The 21,301-nt window shown below is 28.4% G+C and overlaps 1 long non-coding RNA gene across 1 annotated transcript; it reads left to right on the forward strand.

Moving 5' to 3' along the window:
• The first annotated feature begins 7,446 nt into the window (after window positions 1–7,446).
• Window positions 7,447–18,053, forward strand: LOC132921509 (uncharacterized). The gene is made up of 4 exons (XR_009660897.1): window positions 7,447–7,758; window positions 8,351–8,486; window positions 11,484–11,702; window positions 17,878–18,053. It is a non-coding gene; the product is annotated as an uncharacterized LOC132921509 (long non-coding RNA).
• The last annotated feature ends 3,248 nt before the right edge of the window (window positions 18,054–21,301 follow it).

Consider the following 21,301-nt stretch of genomic DNA (forward strand, 5'->3'; position numbering starts at 1 on the left):
TATTATTAATTTATTAGTTATTTATGGCTAGAATAAAAATTTACCACACCTACGCTACCTGTGTAATGGAATTTATTTTATAACACGGTCGTCGGTCATGTAGTGTAATAACAATAAAATTCATCACACTCGTAGAAGTATAAACGTTCGTATTTCGTATAGATATATGACTAATACATTTAAATTGTATGTTAGAATACCAAAGGGAAACTAATATATAGTATCATTATCACTCGAATGACTCAATATACGGTATTTAGAAGTTATGAGTATAGGTATAACTATCAGGTTCGAATACGAAGCTTTCTCTCCTTCATTACTATTTCAAAGATTTTTCTGGTTTAAATAACTTAATTTACAAAAAATATGTAATTATCAGCTATACTACGTCTTATAGTCTCAACAGTACCTATTAGTACATATCTACCTATACTACTTACAGCAATATGAGTACTTTATGTGTTACTTTTTAAAGCTATGAGTATTTCATTTATATAAATATATAATATATGTATATAAACGACTTATATAAGTTAATATCTTGTATTAGATCCACCTCTTTTTTGATTCCTTATTTATGTCTCCTCTGCATGACATACTCTGTAAATTTTATAACTATTATATTAACATCGATATCGTATTGGTTAATATAGTTTGTGATGTATAAAAATGATCATCATCTCTTATGATTCATTCCTTTGGTTTTGATGCGTTTTAAATTCCAACTTTATTTTGTCGGTCTAACAAATTAAGTTAGCGTAGGTATATACTACCTACATCAATAATTCAAACGCCATGTACCTACAACAACTAGTTATCTTATTTATTTTCAACAATATAGTCTGTAAGTACTTGTACTTCAATCCATATATTTATTCATATAATGATTTTTTTCAAGTTATCGTGTTATCACTGTACATGGACAATAATAATTTAAACATGCTTATGGGTATTATTTTGCAAACTATAAAATAAAGTGTAATCTACTCATTTTTGTTATTGCATTTTTTTTTTTTAAATATTTGTATTTATCTACAAAAAGGTTTTTCTAAATGTTTAAAAATGGACATTTTGACCAACTATTATCGAATTTTTCAATATTCCTGTTTATTCCTGAGCAAATCCAAGAATTTTCAAATAAGTTATAGTCCCGAAGATGAAATAACCCTTATTAAGCCACAGTTACAAGTAGGATGGAAATTATAGATTTTCTAAATAATATTCAATAAATTCGAAATAGATTAGTTCCGATTTAATTGTTTTACTAGTAGCACATTCGCGTCACTGGATCACAGAAATAATGTTATTAATAGATACTATTATGTTATTTGGTTCACAATCATACAGGGAATCTAAGAAATTCTGTTTAGGTAACTCTTATGTCTTATATAATTGAAGTGCGCGATTCTGAACACAGGTTATGTAAGACAAGAAAAAAAACGCCACCGATGAGATGATAAAGTATCTTCTATCGTGTATGACTTATCTTATAGCTTTTAAAATCCTATATTACCAATAATTATACTTAGTATGTACCATAAATTGATATGTGTATTCTTAGATGTGCGGTAACCAGATAAAAAATATTTAAATGTGTTTGCACTCCAACCAATAAAAGTATTATATAATAATATACGATATTTTAAACAATAATCATTAGAACAGGTGTCAAAACAAAATCGTGTAAAATAATATTTAAATTAAGCCACGTTACTATTTTATGCTTTAACTAAATTAAGTTTAACATATCATAATACATTATTACCATAATATTTATTTGAATATCTATTTAAAATAAATATTTTTATTTCTATGAAATGCATTTATGTGTTTAAATATTATATAAATGTAAAAAAAAAATTTAGCTAAGCCAGGAGAGACATTTTTTTTTTTTATGGTATACGCCGTACGCTGATTAAATTAGACAGGTCGAAAACACCAAAAATTATAAAAAAAATAACTAGTTTATAGCGTGTAAATATTATATGCATGTATTGTGTACTGATATAAAAAAATATTTTAAAGAGGTACCTTTACACGCAGCTGTATAATTTATAATTGACGAGAAATTATATAAATAGGTTGTATAGTAATTCAATATATTGAATATAATATTATATAAATAGGTACTATCGGATTCGGGATACAGTTACAATGTTTTGTTGTGGTGAAATATTGCGGTCTCCGCTTTGAATATATCTATACGTTTTTTCGAATTTAATCATATATTTAAGGTTTAGAGCGGAGCGATAAATGTATTGATTTTAAAATTATGGGCATTGTTTTTTTTTCTGTTTGTCTATGTACGCATTTTAAAGCTTGATTTGGTTGGTAACTTTGATTTTGGAGAGTCAAAATTATTTTAATATTAATCGAACTATGTTTCAAAAATTATGTTTAAAGTAGGTACTATAAATGAAACATATTAACTGTATATTTGACGATATTAATTAGGTACAACTTACAGTCAGTCATTATATATCCTATAAATATGTATTTTCTTGTCTACTTTACTTGATATCGCCAACATAAATCCTAAACATAATTAGTACTCTACGGATTTGACGGATTCTACTGTTATTCAAATCGAGAAAGTTCGTCCGCGAAGGCCGAGTCTTAACCAATAAATCAGCGTCTTTTGCGCTGAGTTAATATAGTTAATTTTGTATGCAAAATGCAATATACATACGTATATATATATTATATGAATTATTATTTACCGAGCCGGAATATAACATTGTAAACACGTATTGGAACGGCGGTGTATATATCAGCTAATAAGTTATAAATAATAAATTATACACTTTAAAGTTTTAAGTCGTTTAAACACCGCCGTCAATTTTTTAAAGGAAAAATCTTTGACGATTCGGGCGTTTGGACGATTTCAACAATACCTACGTGATACACTAATAATACACTTTGAGTAATACATATTTTAATTTGGACGTATAATTCACTACACTATAATGTTACAAATTTTATAAATTATACAATATAGGAAAAATATTCTGGTTATGTTACGACCATAATCCTATTACATCATGTTTATTGTTTAATACCTATGTTATTCTTGAAAGTTTATACTTTATACTAATTTATTTAATCTTGTTTCAATATATACGTATAATAACTGTCATCGTGGACATTTTCTGAAACGGCGTAGCCCTTTTATTTTTTATTTTTTTTTATTTTATTATTTAGTCTTAAACATATTATATATTCTTATATTTTTTATGATTTATGATTGTCATTCGTTATTTTGCATAAAAATATCTTTGCACGTGCGTCTCTTTCGGAATAATCATACATTTCAAACGCCGCTGTAAATTAACGAGAAAAATAAATTAATAACGGCGTGCGTATTGCGAACTTTATGAATAAAACGCGTTTATTCTCGTTTATACACTGTGTTTCAGCCATTTACGCAGTGCACAAAACATATAACATTTCGCATTCGGTTTATGAATAAACCACGTCAACGTGCATTGCATTGTGGCTGACGTGTTTACAAGTTTACAACCCATAAAAAGACCGGAACACATAATCACATCAAAACACGCACAGGAGACACGGTTTCGATGAAACTTTTGCTTTTCAACGGTTTTGACTGAAATACCATTCAATATTTATTCAGTACCGCGCCCTGTATATGTGTATACGATGATGCAATGTACGCGTACGGGCGCCACTATAGTGCATTGCAGTTAAAATAGCAATGCACAACGCGTCTACGCTATAGTATATATACATTAACTATTCAATATTATTGTCAATTATTACGTACGTAAAAACAAACTAGGCACGTGCAACGCGCACAACATTACAGTATACTGTTGACAAGCATTTCAATTGGGCGAAGGAGAGGATTTCTTTTTCAAATTTGTTATTATAGCTCAATACGTGTAATACTATGACGCAATGGAATATTGTACAATATATAGGACATGATCTATAATATGGCGTGTAAATATAATGTTTATTAGCTATAGATACAAAATAAATTTTAGTTCAACTTCTGTTGTGCTCAAAGTTTAAACGACATACTATAATAATTATAGTTGGTGCTTAATATGATAATATTATTATACCATCAGTGTCGAAATTTGAAACTTGTTAGGGGAAGCAAGTAGCACCCCATTTGGCCCGTTTGCTCACTTTTTAACTGTATACATATAGGATTGCACGTGCATGTTCGAACTGTTGCCATACATTATCAAACGTCATGTGCGAGTGTGCGACCATATAGCTCGAATAATATATTACCAACGATACGATGGAAGTTTTGAAAGTCTTAATATGCACATACACTCGTAACTTGTAGATTTTAACGATTTTTTTTTTAAAACAATGCTCTTACAGCCATATTTTGGTTCACATTTGTCACAATAATTGTTTCCAAACTCTGATCCAGCGCAATAACTTCTAACTTTGCGTAATTAATTTTATATTAAAATATTACTTTTTAATCGTTGATAATTTGTTTGATTAATTAATTGGAAAATCGTTGAAAATAATTATGTGTACTTATGAATTAAATTAAATTAAACTAAATTTTTGTTTTAATTATTAAATACATTTTTATCGACTATTTGTGTTATAGTCACATACAAATTTACAATATTTAAATTATCATTAATAGGTTTTTCAAATATATAACTTTAAAAACTCGTCAACTTGGTAGTAATTATTACAATGATAATTGTACGATTAGAATAAACTAGTATAGTGTTATTTGGTTATTTCCATGTAATCTCATTCTTGATCAATGCTAACCCGAAATTAGGTACACATTAACTCATTACTGAATACATTTTAAGGGCAATATTATAAAATATCTCTTCTAATTATTAATAACTGAGGACAATACTGTTAATTCATATTATTATATTTTATACACGCTCTCACTAAAATAGAATAACCGGAAATAAAAGGATATACAAATTGCATAACATTTACTGCCGAAACTTCAGCTTTGACGTGTGACTTGGTCATTACCTATCTTGTGCACTATATTAATAGGTTAACACTAAGAAATTATAATATTGTTTTCTACGGTGGGCGTGAGACTGAGTGAAAGAGATACTGACGGGTATGTATCATGTTAAAATACTGTAGCGATGTAGCCACCAACTTTGGATGACTTCCAAAAGTCAAATAGAGTTATGTGGCACAATATATATATGTTGTGTATTCAAATTATTGTTGTTATGATCCGTAATAATATACGATGAGATTTTTTACCGGTAGACGCTAATTTTAAAATTTATTGTTAAAATGTGGAGCGGGATTTATATATTCTAATTATTATTATGCACTGTGCACTTTTGCTCTATTCATCTGAACATACATTTTAAATTATACAAAATAACATAAACGTTTTCAGAAAAAAAATATTATCCTTAAGACGTAGGTTTTCATATTATAAATATATATATATATATATATAATATTTATAAGCATATTAAACAAAGTTATGAGCTGACTGGAATTATTTATAACCATGACGTACAAATATACAGTTTAATGTGAAATGCTATATCAAAATCATAATTCATAAATTTTATTTGAACCTTATCAACCCGTTGAGAATATTAAAAAAAGTTTTAAATAATACAATAATAATTTATTATTTTTTTAAATTTTTAGTATTTTAATACTACATCACATTACTTTTTACCAATTACCGAGGTGAATAAAACGTATTTGTAAAAGACATAATTAAATTATATTTTCATTATTTCCTTAAAATGTATTTATCTACTTAAAACCTGTGAATTTTTCATTACATTAAATATTTTACTATAGATACGTATTATATAATAATATTGTTATTGTTATCATTATAATATGGTATTAATATCAATAGCATATACACTAAAAGTCATACTAGCGAATCAAACTTCTATAAGGTTAAGGTATATTATACAATAGTGTCTCAACTATTAATGCTGATATTGTGAAATGATGAGATTCATGGTACAGTTTTAAATATTATATATTAAAAATATTTTCAAAAAATACAATTTTGAGGAATAGAGTGGAAGACTCACTATGAAAGAGTATATTCACGCGGCAAATTACTCAACCCTTTATACACTAAAAATAATTTACAAAACACCATTTGCATATTATTATATCGGACACGAATCACAAATATTATACACAATAAACCACGACTGTAAGTTTTATATTATCGTCATGATTATTATTACAAGCTGTGCAGGCGTGCAGCATATTATGGCATATAGAAATTATGTATGAAAAAAGTATTCGCGCCCCGTCGGTTCTTCATAGTATTATGCCGACGAAAAATTACAAACATCAATTAAATACAGATTATATTATAATCGACACAGTACAATACAAAATAATGATAATATAATATACATATTACGATGAATGCATGATAAAATCTCTCTCCCTTTCTCACACTCGTCAATACCTATTCGTCGTTCAGTTGGCTCGGATTGATAATTATTTTATTGATACACAACGTCACATTTAATAATCAATATCGGCACTACAACATTTTAATATTTAATAAAATAAAAAAAAAAATAGAGTATGTATTTTGTGTCAATAACGCGTCTGCGGTTTTTCACATCTCAGACATAACTAATTACAGCGATAAAAGAAAATAATAGTAATAATATGATTATCAATATTATTATTGCATTTGGTACAATTCTCAATCGTAGGTGTAAACGTGTAATGAATGATAAAGGTTCGGATACACTGTCACATCGACACCGTATTCCGTACACCCCATGTGGTTAACAGTCTATCGGCTACCATCATAGTATATCAAAAAGTTTAAAATATTCAACTACTCCTATCAGTACGTGCCATTGTGTGGTTATTAATGACTATAGTAATATCGTTTTACTTAAACAATATTATTTATTTTGGCGAACAACATGACAATTTTGAATACGGACCACGCGGTAATAATAGGTGTGGAATATCGTAACAGTGTTATGGTAACTTTATACTGTGCATGGGGTCGGTAATCAACGAAATCAAGTGAACATATATAGTATTTAGTTTGAGCGTCATTTGAACGATTAAGTCAGATAAACGATAATTTTTAAAAACAACAACTCACGATTAACCCAACCCAAGTGTATAACAATTTCGCCGTCAGCCACCTGTAATATTTTTTATGATTTCGCTTTGCAGGTAATTCCGGTTTCACACAGTGTATAGTGCAACGGATGTCGTTTTAAGCAATGACATCATTATGCACCTACGCGTGAGTGTAATAATATTTAATCTCATTAAATCGCGCGGGCGTGAACCTGAAATTTCAAGTGCCCTGCAGAGGTACAAAACATTGTTAAACGAACTATTATGATTGGTATAGTGCGAAAACGTAAAGGTTATTTTTAAATAATAGATGCACCAAATTGTCTGTACTTTGTTGAGTCTTTTTAGCTGTACCTCATCTATACCTATTAATTTTATAATGCTGTTAAAAAATGATAAAAAAAAATTTATTTAAATTTCGTGATGAATTATTTTTTTAATTTTATTGTTCATATGTTATTTGTAACAAATATTCTTTTGAAAAAAAAAAATAATGAATTTCATTAAATTTCATCACATATCCTTTGTAATATTTGTACCCAATTTCACAGAAGATACTGCAAATACGATGCAAATCGTATTACTATAACGCAATTTTCAGTTTTAGAGAACACTAATATAATATATTTCAGAGAACGGCCTTCATCTTTCATCAGTCATTTTTCTAACATGGTAAGTATATTTTTTTTATTTGTGATATGATAGTTTTGAAAATAAATTTAATTGTTTATTTAATTAAATACTGACTGGGTTATTGTTTTTAAAAAAAAATAAACATGTGTTTCCTGTGTCTGATCCTGTAAAATCGTCCACATTAAATTAAAAATAGGGAGGGAGTCAGAAGAACTTATTTCCCTCTTCAAATTTAGTGCTCATCGAATATACTACATAAAAATATAATCTAGAAAAACTACATTATAATTTTTAAAATAAGAAACTAATATTTAAAATGTATGTTTTTGTAAATCGTAATATTAGTATGATATAATAAAGTATTGTAAGCTCTTTACATACAAACCTAACCTAATTCCTAACCTGATCCTAATTCGTAGGATATTATTATACGGGATAAGCCAATTTTTTTTTTATTTAAGCTACATATATATATATAAGTATGAAATATTAATATTGGCATACGATTGAAGAGGGTACCTACTGTGTAGAGGAAGTAATATGTGAACACAAAAAAATGGAGAAATAGCCATCCACCGCACTTTGACGAGCACATCAACAAAGTCGATGCACTTTATCATTATTGTTGCAGTCTGTCGGTCGCCGAACGGAATACATACGTATATTGTCACGCCGTCACGCCGAAGGTCGAGCGCCAGTGATCACACCTTCGACGAAGCACTGCACGTCGTCGAAATACGAGTCATTTTTACAGCCGAGATTTACGGGTACGTCTGGGAATTGAAAGATAATAATATTACTCTATGTTTAGACGCGTGCATATGATTATTCTATTATATTGATGGTTGGCGGAAAATCAGTTTCTCACAATAATAATAAAGCCGCCATAGGACAATCGCTGTATTATTATTATTTTAATCTGTTTGTACTTGTGCGAGTATTACGTATATGCAACAACGCAGAATTTATTGTGGCACCGAGTTATGTTAAAAATTGCAATGAAATGCACGCGATAGCTGTTGTAGATAGATAGACAATATTTAGAAGAAGGCGTTGATTGAGTTATTGTTTCCGTGTTCCGTCTGCACATAATATTATTATCTATATATTTTACATACACAACAATAGTTAATAAATACCAACGCACGCAACAGTTTGTTATACTGCGGAGAGTTGACATTTTTCAAATCGTTTCTTTTCGATGTACTTATTATTTGTACATTAACGCAATTGTATACACATTTTCAAATCTTAGGTCATACATGTATATTGGATCATATATTTATATTACTGTCCGTTGTTCATATTTTTTGTAGCTTTAATATATAACGTAAACATATAATGTCTATAATGATATCATATTATTAGATGTTAATACAAGTTTATAAAAGATAGAATTAATATTCGATGTCTAGAAACGAGTAACGAAAAGAATCATCAACTCTTGTCCCTTTTTGGTCTTAAAAATAAATAAACTTAAATATTACTATTTGAATACTAATATAATGCATTTGTCACTCATTACTAGGTATTTTTTTCTCGCGTTTAGAATTTAAAATTTTATGGTTAAATCTAACAATACAATTGTTGAGTGGTAAAATAATTTACGCGTTTAAAATAGCATGATGTATAAACTATTATCTAAATAATTTATTGTACTTATATAAATTAAAAAAATTGCAACTATAACAATCGTGACAGGCAATCACGTGTGTGTGTGTGTGTGTTTAAATAAAGTATCAGGTGGTTAGGTTAATGTATTTAGTGTAGGTTTATAAAGTATAGTTCAAGTATGCACATTTTAGGATTCGGAGATAACTACATGAGTATATGTATTGCCAAAATTTGACTTAGCTAACCATGCATGAGGCATGACATAATCGAAATGTGCCAAGTCTTGTTGTCACTATTATTTGTTTGAAATTTATTTCCAGAAAGGTGCCAAATATTTAGAATTTTATCAAATTGTTAATTTTATGCTAAAAATTCGAGAACAAAAGTTACGAAGTTGGCGGTAAGAGGACTTCAATAATAAAGTCACTATAAAAATCGTATTTCAACTCAATTATCAATCATTTAAATCTATTATTAATTGTCATCTATAACCCAAAGGTTGTACAAACTATTATAAAATGTATAATTGTATACTGCCATACTGCATACATACATATTTATTGATTATCTATCGTTACAACTATTAGATCATAATACGTACTATAATATTATAATATGTCCGATATCGTATAGAAACGTTTGTAGTCTTATAGACGATAAAAAATATACCTGAATTATATCAGGGGTCTTAAAATTATTTCAAGAAATGTTTCAAATTATCACACGAAAGTCCTACCAAATCCTAAGAAATAATCATCTTAAAAATGTATGATTTAGTCATGCAAAAAGCAGTTATTGAATGCCGGTTTTATTATAATTATGAAGTATTTATAACATGAACATTGAACAAAATATTATTACGATTGATCTATCTGGTGGGAGTGGAATATGGGGCATTTTCACTTAATGGCTTTTAAACATTTTAACATCTTGTCACCCCTCCCCTCGAAGTGGATACCTAGCTAATAAAGACCGCTTGGCCCCTACAAATGTTACTATTTTTTTTTGACGTACGAGGTGCATATATTGCGATAACATATCATTATTGTAGCATACCTCCTAGATCAGTATATTTTATAGACATAATTTTTGCTATGACAGAAGACTTAAATCGTTCAATAATTACACATCGCGTGTAATCATGCATCATGCCCACTACTCATACATAATTTCGATAGATTCTGATCTTGTCGGACACACTGTAAGTCTGTAAGTATGGTGATTCACCAAGCATAATAATTATATTTTTCAAACTATTTAGTATACTTAGTCATATTTTCAAGTATCAACTTAGATTTGTATACCATTTGTTAACTTTAATAAACACCTTTATTTATAATTAATTGTTGAGGATACGATTTTTTTCAAAATTTTGATGCATCTTAATCGTAATTCAAACGAGTAGTTTTTGATTTAAGTATTATACATTTTTTGAACGTAGATAATAGCCAATAATAATAATTAATACGATTAAAATATAATAATATGGAGGCTAATAGGCTATGACAATGGTTAAACATAATATAATTTATAAAATACATGTAATATTTCAATTCGTTTGAATTTTGATTTAGTTACATCAGCATTTTCAAAATAAAATCATCTGATTAACAATTTTCAGTAAAAAAGTGAAGTTTACAATCGAAAAAAAAGTTCGTATACACTATACAGCCATACAGGTCATTCATTGAATAGCACAAAGATATAGATACTTGGGTATGATTGAAAAATCAAAAAATCAGAATTTAAATGCATACCATTATATTCATAGGTGAACTCGGAGAATCACCATGTGTCTGTATCGTAATATATGCGTACGCCGTACAGGTGTGTGTGTGTGTGTGTGTGTAGGAAAGGTCGGGAATAGAATTAGGATAACGCAAAACACAGTGTAGGTATAATCCATCAGACGCGTTTAATTGCGTACCAATAGTAAGAAACAATCATACATATTATAAGACAGCATCACTATATTATACTGTTATTGATTATTATTATTGTTTTCGTTACACATTGGCACCTACGTATCATCGAATAGCAATACATATATATATATACAAAATAAATATAGGTATATAATCATGTAATAATATATTATGCTCGACGCGTCATACGAGAGAATTTTATAATAATGATAATTTATTGTTTAGGCCTTTTATATTGGCGGTGTGTTATGATGTCACACGATCAGAGACGAGAAGAATACTGAAATCAAATAATGGATTTTTTCAGGACGCCGCAATATAATATCATCGTCATATTATAGTGACACAGTGTCATACGCACACATATTTAAAATGTACAACGTACAAGTATTATTATATTGAACGGGCTTGAATTCATGACGCACGTGGATTGTAGATCGCGATGTACGTATAATAATATAACAACGTTTTAGAATAATAATTATTTTAACGATTTAAAAAACAAAATGTTATCAAAACATTTATTGCTTTAAATTTTAGTACAAAATATGTTTATTGTCACCATACTGATATTTAAAAATTTCAAAGCAGAACCTCGGTGCTAATTTGTTTTGCCTTCCGCCTAAGCTCCATTTTATAAAAAGGAATGTGTGTTTGAGATAATTTCGCAGTTGGTAAATAATCGGGAAATTTCTTTAAATTACATCGATGACATGTGAATAAAAAATCTGTAAAAAAAAAATTGGCATATTGATGCTATACCCATCTAATTTCTTGTATTATCTCAAAGATTACTATATATTATAATACGTTATCATACTGGAAAACATATATGAAAATCCATAATATGGTATATTTGTCTTTATCGCACACTGCGGATACATATTTTCCTAGACCAAATGTACGATAACACAATCTTAATTCGTTTCTTCCTCTGCTCACTCCACAATGACTCTGATTTGTGGCATGATCTTCAACCACATCATGTATCATGTTATATACCAAACACTGCACATAGTGTAAGTACTATTTACGTCCTATTATTTGAACAACGTTACTACAGAAAATCTATATCAATAATGTTGGATTTTTTTTTTTTGCTATCAATTTCACTGAAAACCGGACATACTATGCAGATGATTGTTTCCGTCGTGGCGTCGTCACTTAAGCGTTGTATAATATGTAAATGTATATGTACGCATTACGTTTTTGTGTTGAGTAAAAAAAAAAAACACAGTTTATAGTATTATTATACAAATATTAGTTATATATTTATACAGGCGCGCGCTTTACTACAATCGAAAGAAGGCGGTAAAGGAAAATAAAAACCACACGGTCAAACGTGATAACGTTTTAATACTTTACTGTCTTTACTATACGATTGTTGTGCGTTCACAATAATAATATTGCAACCATGGGTAAAATAATAGACGATTTACCGACCCGCTGGGGATTTAAATTTAATATCATATACATAGGTATATAATTATATATTGTTAATAGTTCTTATACTACAGACTGTGGTGTATATTATGTATGTATATGAAATACCTACGTATAATTTAAGTCTCCGCATTACATTAATTCGATACTTTTATTATAATACGTGTATTTTTAGGCAGCTGAGTAAGAAACAACAATTTACGTGAAAAATTCAATTGCACCGTATAAATCATAATATGTACAATACGTATTATCGTGGCATGTATTGACGTATAGTAGGTATACCAGCTGCGGAACGTGTTTTCCTCTCCACATTTATTTTTCAACCCCCGACCACTCCTGCAATAATTGCTAATCGTCCTTATAAGACCACAATAAATGCGCTCAACCGTTGCTTGGTCAAACCGGAAAGGGGGGATACACGTGGAAGCAGAATCATAGGTAGCTCTTGTGGATGTTTTTTAAAAACACCAATATTATTAAATCATTATAACTTTTAGTCCGTTTAAAATGTTTAAATCGAGTGTTGTTATTGTGCAAAAGTTCAGAGCATTTTTTATATCTATTCACTATTATTATGTTTACTATTTTTTACATACGCACACGCCATGCGTCACTCACAATAATATATTATTGTGTCCATGTCGATACACCCATTTATTTTTATTTAATATTATTCTATTCGTTTAAGTATGATAGAATGTGTTTACACAGTTCGTGTTATGTATAATATGTGATAACTTTAGTACACATTACAACTGTATAACAACGATTTATAACTTTCGGAAACCATCCATGCCAAGGAATTCGATAAACAAAATAATATTGTCAATGAAGAAAAATTAAATGTTTTTTTTTTTTTTTTGAGAAACTTTCCACTCAAACAAGTTTAATTTTATAACTGGCATCTGTCTTGAATTCCTCTCCGACGTTTCACGTTTTTCCCAGAAAACTCGTCATTAATCATTTTTAACGCTAAATTATGATATTCTGATGTAGATATTTAATATTTATAGCATAACAATATACGTTATCATTATTGAATTTGAATATTTGGTCTACAACATTTTAAAATATTATTGGCAGTAAAAATAATACATTTATAACACCTATGACGAATTCTTTAATGTTGCCTTTAAAATGTTGCCACTTTAAACGACCATCGGCACTCGCGGTTTCAGTAGGTTATACTAAGGTTATACGCGTTCGCCATAATACTTATTCTCTCTCTCTCTCTCTCTCTTGCTCTCTCTCTCTCTCTCTCTCACTTACTCCCACTCACTAATACTAAAAAGCTTTTACTGTAGTCTTGCAATAAATTATGATTATTATGTGGTAAACATTAAACATTACCAGACGTTTAGCACACTCGAGACGTTTTGATAAAATAAATTCCTATGCGGCAATAATAGAGAAAAAACGTATGTGCATTGTGCAGCATACCAATCCCGATTAATAAATATGACGTGTATATCTATATAAATATTAAATGCATTTTAATGCATTTTAATACCGAAATAAAATGTGGAAAATCTCTTGGTGGACACGTGATATTGCAGTGCTAGGTTAATAGCTACATAATTTATAAAATAAAGTATTGAGTGTGCAGTTTAATCGAATCTCTCACATCGAAAAATATAATTCTGCATTTCCGATGCTACGGGTCACGATAAATTATTGCGCGTAGTTATCTGCACTGAATAGAGTTATTCTTGGTATCTATTTATTCGATCAATTAATCATTCTATTATTATGTAAACAAAACACTAACGTCCACTACGATAACAAATCAATCCAAAAGTATGCAAAACGCCAAAACACATTACAATATTTTACACATACTGCAGATACTATGATAGAACGATTCGTTTTTAAAATATTATCGTACATTCTGCTACGTAGGTAGTTATAATTTTCACAACAATATTATATATACACTCGGTATAAATAATTAAAACAGCAACACTATGCAAGATTTATTGGAAATACGTATAACGTGGTTGTTTTTGAAATTCGGGCCGATTCGCTCGTATTTCTTTTTATCGATTTATATTACAGATCTGCAATAACATAAAGTCCCGCCAGAATTTGTTTGATAAATTTCAAATGTTTTCATTTGGAATTCTCGCTGTATAATATATGTGTATCGTGTGTGCGGTTTCGTAATACGGAAACAAAATGTGTTGTTACGCGAAATCGACAATGTCATATATAATTATAGACAACTATTTTGCAGTACACTATTATACATACCATTAACATTTGCGCCGTTTGTATACATTCAATTAATACGTTCAATAATTTATGTTTGTAATATAAAAATGGTATTTTTTAATACTAAAAAAACAAGACTGTATACCAATCCTATACAAGGCATTTTTTTATTATTGTTTAGATTTATTGATAATTTTCATAATATGTTTTTAGATCGCGATTAGTTTTTGATTTCAACTATGTATGATTTTTCGACGATTTTAAAATCAAAAATCTTCCTCTACCGCAAAAAGTTATTTGTGTTCACAAGTTTCATAATTTAATTACAGTTTTTCATTCTAAATACTTTTGGATAAATTTGCCACGTTACATTGTATTATAGTACAGCTACGATTATAATATGTATTGCACGATGTTCTTATAATATATTATTTACCTTGTGGTTTAGTCAAATATATTATATAAATATAAATGATAGTAATTTTAAAATAATTAATAAATTATTTATTCTGCGCTATTATAGGCGTTTTCGTTTAAGAACAAAAATGCTACGATTTATATTTAATAGCTTTTAAATGTGTTTGAGATGAATCCAATATTTCTGTAAACAAAGTTACAAGATTTATAGATTTTTTTTCTAAAATTAATTGACAAATTATGACTAAACTTTATTATTACCATTTTATATATATAATTAAATACTTGTGGTATCAACATTTTATTTATAATTTGAATACAAAATGATAATGGTTCAGATTTTTTTACTTTTATTACTACAGTTATATTTGAATCGTAATGACTAATGATAATACACTTTTGATAAAAACACTGTTTTGTACTACATATAGGTAGGTACTCACTCTTGAAATATAAGCTTATTGCATATAGACAGCCAGAACAAATGTTATGAAACATTATGAAATGTGAAAACTCACGAGTTTAATAAATTTATTATTATACATGAGCAGATGAGCTCGTGAACGTTTACGTGCATGCATGTCTTTGGCAGACAAAATGAAATAAAAAGTTAAACTGATTTGAAACATCTTTTTCGTAAGGTGTCAAGAACATAATATTATAATGATTAATATTGGGTTATTAATATACCTAATACGTATTATTAACTAATTAACATTGCGGTATACATCAATAATAATAACTAGGTATGGCCATAAATTTAAAATTAAAAGAATCAAGTACTTATGTAATCTACATTAATATAGTCGTAATTGTAAATGCTCATTTTTAATATTTATTTTAGTCTATTAAATATTAATTATTATATCATTAATCATTACACACACTTGTTTATAAAATGAGCCATTATGAAACTTTACATAATATGTATATTTGAATATAAATATAATTTCCATTTTCAAAGTGCGATAATTGCCATTATTGTAATTATTACTAAAATGGAGATGATAATTATTATTGAATAAACAAATTTTGCAATTTATCATTTATTATTATTTGTATGTATAATAGAATAACATCATATATTATAATATTAAAAGTGTATTATTTATATTGATTATGGGTAGTCAAATAGACAACAACTATATTTACACGGACTTAATATGTACCTATTACTAAAATCGTAATTTTTGTTTAACTTAAAAAAAAAATCACGATTATGATAAAATTATTAAATAAAGTAAATAAATTTAAAAACTATTAAAATTGACAAAAGTAAATTACCAAAATAAAATTTTCAAAGTATACCAGATTAAAATTATTTACGTTGATACATCGTTAACACGACTTAAAACGATTCACATTAAGAAAACATAAATCTGTACATCACTACAAAATTATCTTTAAATGGTACAAAATATGTCCAGCATTAAAAATATATAGTCTTTTAATACCTATGTTTAAAAATTCCAATAACCAGATTTTGAATAACTACATCCTATTAAAGAAAAAGAAGTTGGCCATCCTTAGCCAATTAAACTGTATAATATTAATATATTATACACGATATAGTAATATTTATCTACATATATATAAAATATATATTATGTACACTAGTAATTGTGTACTTGTATACATTTGCGAATGTCTGTGTTTACTATTTATGTGTACATATAGTGTTTTAGTTGTTACAATTAATTATGAAATAACATAAACTATAATTTATAATATTTAGCGATGAATATAACACTCAACAATAACAGACACACATATCCAATGAATTTGTTGATGATTGTTATATGGATATGTATGGATTATTCTCTAATTATAATAATGAAAACAACAAGACTTACGCATAGGCGGACGTTTTAATTGCATTTTTAAGGGCGGCTATAATGATGCAATGTAAAGTACACCTCTTTCTATACACAAGTATAACATATTATTACATTCGATTTTTGGGGATTCTATCGAAACACCTGGGGGATAAGTCTCCCTAAGCCCCCCCCCCCTCCTGATGTCCGTCAATTGACTTAGGTGAGACGAAAGCGATTGTTTTGTAAATAAAATACGTAAAAAATAATATGCCTGAACTTGAATAATATTCGATTATCATATTCAACTACGCTCCTTGACGTTCGCAGAGTCATAACCAAAGTCGCACGGCCAGTGATGCAAAACATTATGTTATTATAACTATTATAGTCTATAACAATATTTTTTTCCTGTTTTATAAATCCATCCCTTGCGTTTCGTTTCAAAGGTAGACAGCTAAAAATAATAAATATAATAAGATTTAATTAAGTTTAGTCAATATTAACAAATAATATAACACCTAATTCTTAGAGTTTAAAACAATAAACTCGACCACAAAGTGACTAGTATGCGACATGTATATTTTTTAAATAATAAATAATCGTTTTATTAAAATAATATATTCGTCCCACTTAACACATAAACTGTATAATGAAGTGGTTAGGCAATCACGATATATTTATGTCTACTAAATTATTAAATCAAGAAATATTTTTTTTTTATGTCATAGTTATATGGACTGCGTGGGATCATACTTTGATATAGGCTGCCAAGTGACAACATTATTAGAAAAAAAATAGTCAATACCACTAGCGAAGCGTCATACGAGACAATGAGGTAATGTCTACCCACTTAAATACAGACAAATCAAATTTGGTTTTATTGTATTTAAATAAAATATTTTTTTACAAATTTCATTGTTATTATAATATAAAAAATATTCCCGGCCATGCACGCCAGCCAGCCAATCCCAGTAAACATCCGAATACAGTATACAAATAAATATGAGATGATGTACACGTCTTCATCTTATTCTGTCGGGTCTAGTTTGCGAGGAAAATAAAAAAAAGTGCGGGTAATCGATGCGCTGTGAGGCATGTCTCGTCGTCCATATATTTATTTTATTTTATTTTTAAGTGCCTCGCTATTTACTCGGTTATCGACGTCGCGCCATCAATGGCCTCAAATTCGTGATCGTATTTAATTTTTAATTTAAAGTTTGTTTAGTTCTTGTGTAATAATGTCTAAATAATATGAGTATCAATAATATAGATATTATTTATTAATTTATTTTCGTCGTCTTACATCACCCCGACCTAAAGACTCACTACACTTGCTTCTAGTCACCACTGGCAAATGCATGTGAATATAATTTGTGTATGCATATTTTTCTAAAAATATTTTTATCTTTGTCGTTGAACTTCTCCATCTTTCTCTCCCACACACACACACACACACACGCACACTTTTAACGGTTATAGATGGATTTAAGTTGAATGCTATCTTTTAAGACAAATGTTGGCCTTCAAACCACTATCACTTCTGTCAGATAATTTATTTATAGGTATAACGTGATTTAGAAAAATATATTTAATTCATTTTGAGTTATAATTATGATTTTAGATAATATAGGTATAAACACTAGAAATATTGTTTTAACCTAATAAAATATTTTTTTTAATTAATTGAAAAATTAACAATGGTCAGTCACACTAAAGAAAAGCTTTTAATTAACTAAAATTTACATTTTTTTTATATAATATAGTATAATTAGTGTATTGCACTATTAAATTGTTAATATAATATAAACATTTGTTTATTTGTATAACCGCATTTAATTAAAAATTTCAAATATTTTAACTTAGTTTAAGAATACCGTTAACAACAAAAAAAATTCCAATATTATTTTTACTCAAAATCTTTGTTATAAATACTTATAGCGATTGTCTTCTATCATAAGAAAAATAATAAATGTGAACTACATAGGCTCATAGGCACGTGTCCAGTTTTTAAATGTATGGCGGTGATTTGTTTTAACATCACTTTGTATAACAACTATAAACGAACGTTTTACTTTCACTCAAAATTAACTTACGCATATTTTTACCCTAAATTTTACAGATTTATTCAATATTCGTCTTCTAAAGTCGAAACATATTAGAAATTATTTGTAGATTTCTCGTTTAAAAGTTATTTTTCTAGGCCTGTTATTGACTCTATAGTCTATTATACTTTTTGACATTACGTCATTAAAATATAAGTCCTGAAGTTTTCTCGTTATGAAATTTATAAATTGTCAACAAATTCGTTGGGTATTTTTCATAATATTCCAATATGTCTGTTATGGTTATGCTGCTATCTTTGAGGGTCAGTTCGTCATTAATTTTATAAATTATAATATGTTTTTACATAATTTATAACTATAATACTATACACATAACACATAAGTAAATATAAAAATTCGCAAATGTATATAATATACGTAAGTACACTATTACTAATTACTAGTATATACAATTTATATATATATATATATATATGTGTGTGTGTGTGTGTGTGTGTGTATACAAGGTTATTATATAAACTTTTGTTTTTTTTTAAATGTAAATTCCACTTTTTCACTTTAAATTATTATACAGATAATATTTTTTTGATAATGTCGATGTACCTATATCTAAATCAGTTATATTAGTAGTTTCCGATAGCAGTTATTAAATATTATGTACTGTACAAAAATAATATAAGTTCAAACAAATGGGGGCAATGATGATTTTAAAATAATAGTAATCAATATTAACCTATCAACACATTAAATTTTATAAGAATAGTTCGAGTATAGTGAATGCTAGCTTCAATATCACATATTTATACAACGTTTACCGGTCGAATAATTAAAATTAAAAAGGAGGCTATATAAAATCATAAATTTGAATCGCCGCAGGCCATTCCTTAAGTTGTATTAAATTACATATTTTTTACCACGGCGGTCAAACTATTTGCACGTGCAGAGAAAGCGTTAGTCGTCGTATAGATGCCAACTATATAGTAAATCACAGAAAACAAAACAACAATACCCACGAATAATATACAGTATTATTATTTACCGTTGTAATGTATAGTATATTAATATTGTGCACGGAGAAAAAATTATGCGCGTCGACATTTACTCGTATGATACCTTGTAGTGATACTACCGTATAAAATTAATACAATATTATATTATAATTTATAATTTATTATAATAAATAAACGCCGAGGCGACGGATGCCCGCGGCGCGCTGGTCGCGATTAAACTACGATATACTGCAAGTGCGCATTACAATAATATTATGCATATTGTACGCGAGATCCACAATATATTATAGTTAAAAATTATTCGCAATTTTTTTTCACGATTTGTATTACTGTTGTTTGCACCGAGTGTGCGCACCGCAGCATAATAATATTATTATTATTAACATTATATACAAATACGATCGCATTGTGTTTTTACGTGCCCGATACCCGCAATCATTATATTATCATAGCGTACCCACAATATAATAATATATCATTACTATATAGGCAATGGCCTTATAGCACGTACCTATACAACACCCGTCCCAATGATTTAATTTTTAAAACATCCCGCGGCCAACGCGTTTTTTATTTTCCCCCGCGCCAAAATAGCCGTATCGTATCTTTCTGTTGTACACCTGCATAACCTACAGCAATAGAAGACATTGCGGTTCTATAATACGATATCATCGTACCTGTGCGCTTCTCATTACAATAATATAATATAATATACTAAATGGTGATTATTTTATGATGTGTCTGCAGGCTACAATATAATATCTTTGCAGAAATAAGGAATTTTTTTTTAGTAAAGAGGAGGGACAACACTTAGTATATCTAATAATTCAAAAATGATCGATAATGTCTGAACCGGTATCAATGCCCAATTATATTATTATTATTACAATACACTATATGTTTATAAAATATATTATATAAACGTTATTATTAGTTACGATTTTTATTATAATCTAAATATTGTCAACAACGCCGCTACCTGCACCATCGTCCAGCCACTATATTTAGTAGCTTTCATTAGTCGACGACCGTGGGTCGCCACTGCACGTTTATCATTTATTTGTCTCCCCTTCAGCCCA

Source organism: Rhopalosiphum padi, chromosome 2 (assembly GCF_020882245.1).
Source record: "Rhopalosiphum padi isolate XX-2018 chromosome 2, ASM2088224v1, whole genome shotgun sequence".
Lineage (NCBI taxonomy): Eukaryota > Metazoa > Arthropoda > Insecta > Hemiptera > Aphididae > Rhopalosiphum > Rhopalosiphum padi.